Source organism: Drosophila serrata, unplaced genomic scaffold, assembly GCF_035046125.1.
Source record: "Drosophila serrata isolate PLE 108 unplaced genomic scaffold, ASM3504612v1 contig_8, whole genome shotgun sequence".
Lineage (NCBI taxonomy): Eukaryota > Metazoa > Arthropoda > Insecta > Diptera > Drosophilidae > Drosophila > Drosophila serrata.
In genome coordinates, this window is record NW_028256906.1 from 1,587,405 (window position 1) to 1,593,306 (window position 5,902).

Here is a 5,902-nt window from a genome sequence, read left to right on the forward strand (position 1 = left end):
GGTGGCCATTATCGCTTGGCTGGCTGCTGTACGCCTCCAGCCACGTTGGAGAGAATGGTGCGAGCTTCTTGTGGCTCCGGCTGCACCGCTGGTGGCTGCTGTAGACTGCTCTTGTTGCAGGCGGAAGCAGCATTCGGCCGTGGTACCAGCCGGTTCATGGATGGTTTCATAGATGGTCTTCAGACTGGTCGTCCTGCGTCCATGCTGCATCGGTAAGGTGGCCATTATCGCTTGGCTGGCTGCTGTACGCCTCCAGCCACGTTGGTGAGAGTGGTGCGAGCTGCTTGTGGTTCCGGCTGCACCGCTGGTGGCTGCTGAAGACTGCTCTGGTTGCAGGCGGAAGCAGAATTCGGTCGTGGTACCAGCCGGTCCATGGATGGCTTCATAGATGGCCTTCAGACTGCTCATCCTGCGTCCATGCAGCATCTGTTTGGTGGCCATTATCGCTGAGTGGTGCGTGCTGCTTGTGGCTCCGGATGCACCGCTCGTGGCTGCTGTTGACTGCTCTGGTTGCAGGCGGAAGCAGAATTCGGTCGTGGTACCAGCCGGTCCATGGATGGCTTCATAGATGGCCTTCAGACTGGTCGTCCTGCGTCCATGCTGCATCTGTATGGTGGCCATTATCGCTTCGCTGGCTGCTGTGCGGCTCCAGCCACGTTGGTGAGAGTGGTGCGAGCTGCTTGTGGCTCCGGCTGCACCGCTGGTGGCTGCTGTAGACTGCTCTGGTTGCAGGCGGAAGCAGAATTCGGTCGTGGTACCAGCCGGTCCATGGATGGCTTCATAGATGCCCTTCAGACTGGTCGTCCTGCGTCCTTGCTACATCTGTATGGTGGCCATTATCGCTTGGCTGGCTGCTGTACGCCTCCAGCCACGTTGGTGAGAGTGGTGCGAGCTGCTTGTGGCTCCGGCTGCACCGCTGGTGGCTGCTGTAGACTGCTCTTGTTGCAGGCGGAAGCAGCATTCGGCCGTGGTACCAGCCGGTCCATGGATGGCTTCATAGATGGCCTTCAGACTGGTCATCCTGCGTCCATGCAGCATCTGTTTGGTGGCCGTTATCGCTGAGTGGTGCGTGCTGCTTGTGGCTCCGGATGCACCGCGGGTGGCTGCTGTAGACTGCTCTGGTTGCAGGCGGAAGCAGAATTCGGTCGTGGTACCAGCCGGTCCATGGATGGCTTCATAGATGGCCTTCAGACTGGTCGTCCTGCGTCCATGCTGCATCTGTATGGTGGCCATTATCGCTTGGCTGGCTGCTGTACGCCTCCAGCCACGTTGGTGAGAGTGGTGCGAGCTGCTTGTGGCTCCGGCTGCACCGCTGGTGGCTGCTGTAGACTGCTCTGGTTGCAGGCGGAAGCAGAATTTGGTCGTGGTACCAGCCGGTCCATGGATGGCTTCATAGATGCCCTTCAGACTGGTCGCCCTGCGTCCATGCAGCATCTGTTTGGTGGCTATAATCGCTTGGCTGGCTGCTTGTGGCTCCGGCTGCACCGCTGGTGGCTGCTGTAGACTGCTCTGGTTGCAGGCGGAAGCAGAATTCGGTCGTGGTACCAGCCGGTCCATGGATGGCTTCATAGATGCCCTTCAGACTGGTCGTCCTGCGTCCTTGCTGCATCTGTATGGTGGCCATTATCGCTTGGCTGGCTGCTGTACGCCTCCAGCCACGTTGGTGAGAGTGGTGCGAGCTGGTTGTGGCTCCGGCTGCACCGCTGGTGGCTGCTGTAGACTGCTCTGGTTGCAGGCGGAAGCAGCATTCGGCCGTGGTACCAGCCGGTCCATGGATGGCTTCATAGATGGCCTTCAGACTGGTCATCCTGCGTCCATGCAGCATCTGTTTGGTGGCCATTATCGCTGAGTGGTGCGTGCTGCTTGTGGCTCCGGATGCACCGCGGGTGGCTGCTGTAGACTGCTCTGGTTGCAGGCGGAAGCAGAATTCGGTCGTGGTACCAGCCGGTCCATGGATGGCTTCATAGATGGCCTTCAGACTGGTCGTCCTGCGTCCATACTGCATCGGTAAGGTGGCCATTATCGCTTGGCTGGCTGCTGTACGCCTCCAGCCACGTTGGTGAGCGTGGTGCGAGCTGCTTGTGGTTCCGGCTGCACCGCTGGTGGCTGCTGAAGACTGCTCTGGTTGCAGGCGGAAGCAGAATTCGGTCGTGGTACCAGCCGGTCCATGGATGGCTTCATAGATGGCCTTCAGACTGGTCGCCCTGCGTCCATGCAGCATCTGTATGGTGGCCATTATCGCTGAGTGGTGCGTGCTGCTTGTGGCTCCGGATGCACCGCGGGTGGCTGCTGTAGACTGCTCTGGTTGCAGGCGGAAGCAGAATTCGGTCGTGGTACCAGCCGGTCCATGGATGGCTTCATAGATGGCCTTCAGACTGGTCGTCCTGCGTCCATGCTGCATCGGTAAGGTGGCCATTATCGCTTGGCTGGCTGCTGTACGCCTCCAGCCACGTTGGTGAGCGTGGTGCGAGCTGCTTGTGGTTCCGGCTGCACCGCTGGTGGCTGCTGAAGACTGCTCTGGTTGCAGGCGGAAGCAGAATTCGGTCGTGGTACCAGCCGGTCCATGGATGGCTTCATAGATGGCCTTCAGACTGGTCGCCCTGCGTCCATGCAGCATCTGTATGGTGGCCATTATCGCTGAGTGGTGCGTGCTGCTTGTGGCTCCGGATGCACCGCGGGTGGCTGCTGTAGACTGCTCTGGTTGCAGGCGGAAGCAGAATTCGGTCGTGGTACCAGCCGGTCCATGGATGGCTTCATAGATGGCCTTCAGACTGGTCGCCCTGCGTCCATGCAGCATCTGTTTGGTGGCCATTATCGCTGAGTGGTGCGTGCTGCTTGTGGCTCCGGCTGCACCGCTGGTGGCTGCTGTAGACTGCTCTGGTTGCAGGCGGAAGCAGAATTCGGTCGTGGTACCAGCCGGTCCATGGATGGCTTCATAGATGCCCTTCAGACTGGTCGCCCTGCGTCCATGCAGCATCTGTATGGTGGCCATTATCGCTGAGTGGTGCGTGCTGCTTGTGGCTCCGGATGCACCGCGGGTGGCTGCTGTAGACTGCTCTGGTTGCAGGCGGAAGCAGAATTCGGTCGTGGTACCAGCCGGTCCATGGATGGCTTCATAGATGGCCTTCAGACTGGTCGCCCTGCGTCCATGCAGCATCTGTTTGGTGGCTATTATCGCTTGGCTGGCTGCTTGTGGCTCCGGCTGCACCGCTGGTGGCTGCTGTAGACTGCTCTGGTTGCAGGCGGAAGCAGAATTCGGTCGTGGTACCAGCCGGTCCATGGATGGCTTCATAGATGCCCTTCAGACTGGTCGTCCTGCGTCCTTGCTGCATCTGTATGGTGGCCATTATCGCTTGGCTGGCTGCTGTACGCCTCCAGCCACGTTGGTGAGAGTGGTGCGAGCTGCTTGTGGCTCCGGCTGCACCGCTGGTGGCTGCTGTAGACTGCTCTGGTTGCAGGCGGAAGCAGCATTCGGCCGTGGTACCAGCCGGTCCATGGATGGCTTCATAGATGGCCTTCAGACTGGTCATCCTGCGTCCATGCAGCATCTGTTTGGTGGCCGTTATCGCTGAGTGGTGCGTGCTGCTTGTGGCTCCGGATGCACCGCGGGTGGCTGCTGTAGACTGCTCTGGTTGCAGGCGGAAGCAGAATTCGGTCGTGGTACCAGCCGGTCCATGGATGGCTTCATAGATGGCCTTCAGACTGGTCGTCCTGCGTCCATGCTGCATCTGTATGGTGGCCATTATCGCTTGGCTGGCTGCTGTACGCCTCCAGCCACGTTGGTGAGAGTGGTGCGAGCTGCTTGTGGCTCCGGCTGCACCGCTGGTGGCTGCTGTAGACTGCTCTGGTTGCAGGCGGAAGCAGAATTCGGTCGTGGTACCAGCCGGTCCATGGATGGCTTTATAGATGCCCTTCAGACTGGTCGCCCTGCGTCCATGCAGCATCTGTTTGGTGGCTATAATCGCTTGGCTGGCTGCTTGTGGCTCCGGCTGCACCGCTGGTGGCTGCTGTAGACTGCTCTGGTTGCAGGCGGAAGCAGAATTCGGTCGTGGTACCAGCCGGTCCATGGATGGCTTCATAGATGCCCTTCAGACTGGTCGTCCTGCGTCCTTGCTGCATCTGTATGGTGGCCATTATCGCTTGGCTGGCTGCTGTACGCCTCCAGCCACGTTGGTGAGAGTGGTGCGAGCTGGTTGTGGCTCCGGCTGCACCGCTGGTGGCTGCTGTAGACTGCTCTGGTTGCAGGCGGAAGCAGAATTCGGCCGTGGTACCAGCCGGTCCATGGATGGCTTCATAGATGGCCTTCAGACTGGTCGTCCTGCGTCCATGCAGCATCTGTTTGGTGGCCATTATCGCTGAGTGGTGCGTGCTGCTTGTGGCTCCGGATGCACCGCGGGTGGCTGCTGTAGACTGCTCTGGTTGCAGGCGGAAGCAGAATTCGGTCGTGGTACCAGCCGGTCCATGGATGGCTTCATAGATGGCCTTCAGACTGGTCGTCCTGCGTCCATGCTGCATCGGTAAGGTGGCCATTATCGCTTGGCTGGCTGCTGTACGCCTCCAGCCACGTTGGTGAGCGTGGTGCGAGCTGCTTGTGGTTCCGGCTGCACCGCTGGTGGCTGCTGAAGACTGCTCTGGTTGCAGGCGGAAGCAGAATTCGGTCGTGGTACCAGCCGGTCCATGGATGGCTTCATAGATGGCCTTCAGACTGGTCGTCCTGCGTCCATGCTGCATCTGTATGGTGGCCATTATCGCTTCGCTGGCTGCTGTGCGGCTCCAGCCACGTTGGTGAGAGTGGTGCGAGCTGCTTGTGGCTCCGGCTGCACCGCTGGTGGCTGCTGTAGACTGCTCTGGTTGCAGGCGGAAGCAGAATTCGGTCGTGGTACCAGCCGGTCCATGGATGGCTTTATAGATGCCCTTCAGACTGGTCGCCCTGCGTCCATGCAGCATCTGTTTGGTGGCTATAATCGCTTGGCTGGCTGCTTGTGGCTCCGGCTGCACCGCTGGTGGCTGCTGTAGACTGCTCTGGTTGCAGGCGGAAGCAGAATTCGGTCGTGGTACCAGCCGGTCCATGGATGGCTTCATAGATGCCCTTCAGACTGGTCGTCCTGCGTCCTTGCTGCATCTGTATGGTGGCCATTATCGCTTGGCTGGCTGCTGTACGCCTCCAGCCACGTTGGTGAGAGTGGTGCGAGCTGGTTGTGGCTCCGGCTGCACCGCTGGTGGCTGCTGTAGACTGCTCTGGTTGCAGGCGGAAGCAGAATTCGGTCGTGGTACCAGCCGGTCCATGGATGGCTTCATAGATGGCCTTCAGACTGGTCGTCCTGCGTCCATGCTGCATCTGTATGGTGGCCATTATCGCTTCGCTGGCTGCTGTGCGGCTCCAGCCACGTTGGTGAGAGTGGTGCGAGCTGCTTGTGGCTCCGGCTGCACCGCTGGTGGCTGCTGTAGACTGCTCTGGTTGCAGGCGGAAGCAGAATTCGGTCGTGGTACCAGCCGGTCCATGGATGGCTTCATAGATGCCCTTCAGACTGGTCGCCCTGCGTCCATGCAGCATCTGTTTGGTGGCCATTATCGCTGAGTGGTGCGTGCTGCTTGTGGCTCCGGATGCACCGCGGGTGGCTGCTGTAGACTGCTCTGGTTGCAGGCGGAAGCAGAATTCGGTCGTGGTACCAGCCGGTCCATGGATGGCTTCATAGATGGCCTTCAGACTGGTCGCCCTGCGTCCATGCAGCATCTGTTTGGTGGCTATTATCGCTTGGCTGGCTGCTTGTGGCTCCGGCTGCACCGCTGGTGGCTGCTGTAGACTGCTCTGGTTGCAGGCGGAAGCAGAATTCGGTCGTGGTACCAGCCGGTCCATGGATGGCTTCATAGATGCCCTTCAGACTGGTCGTCCTGCGTCCTT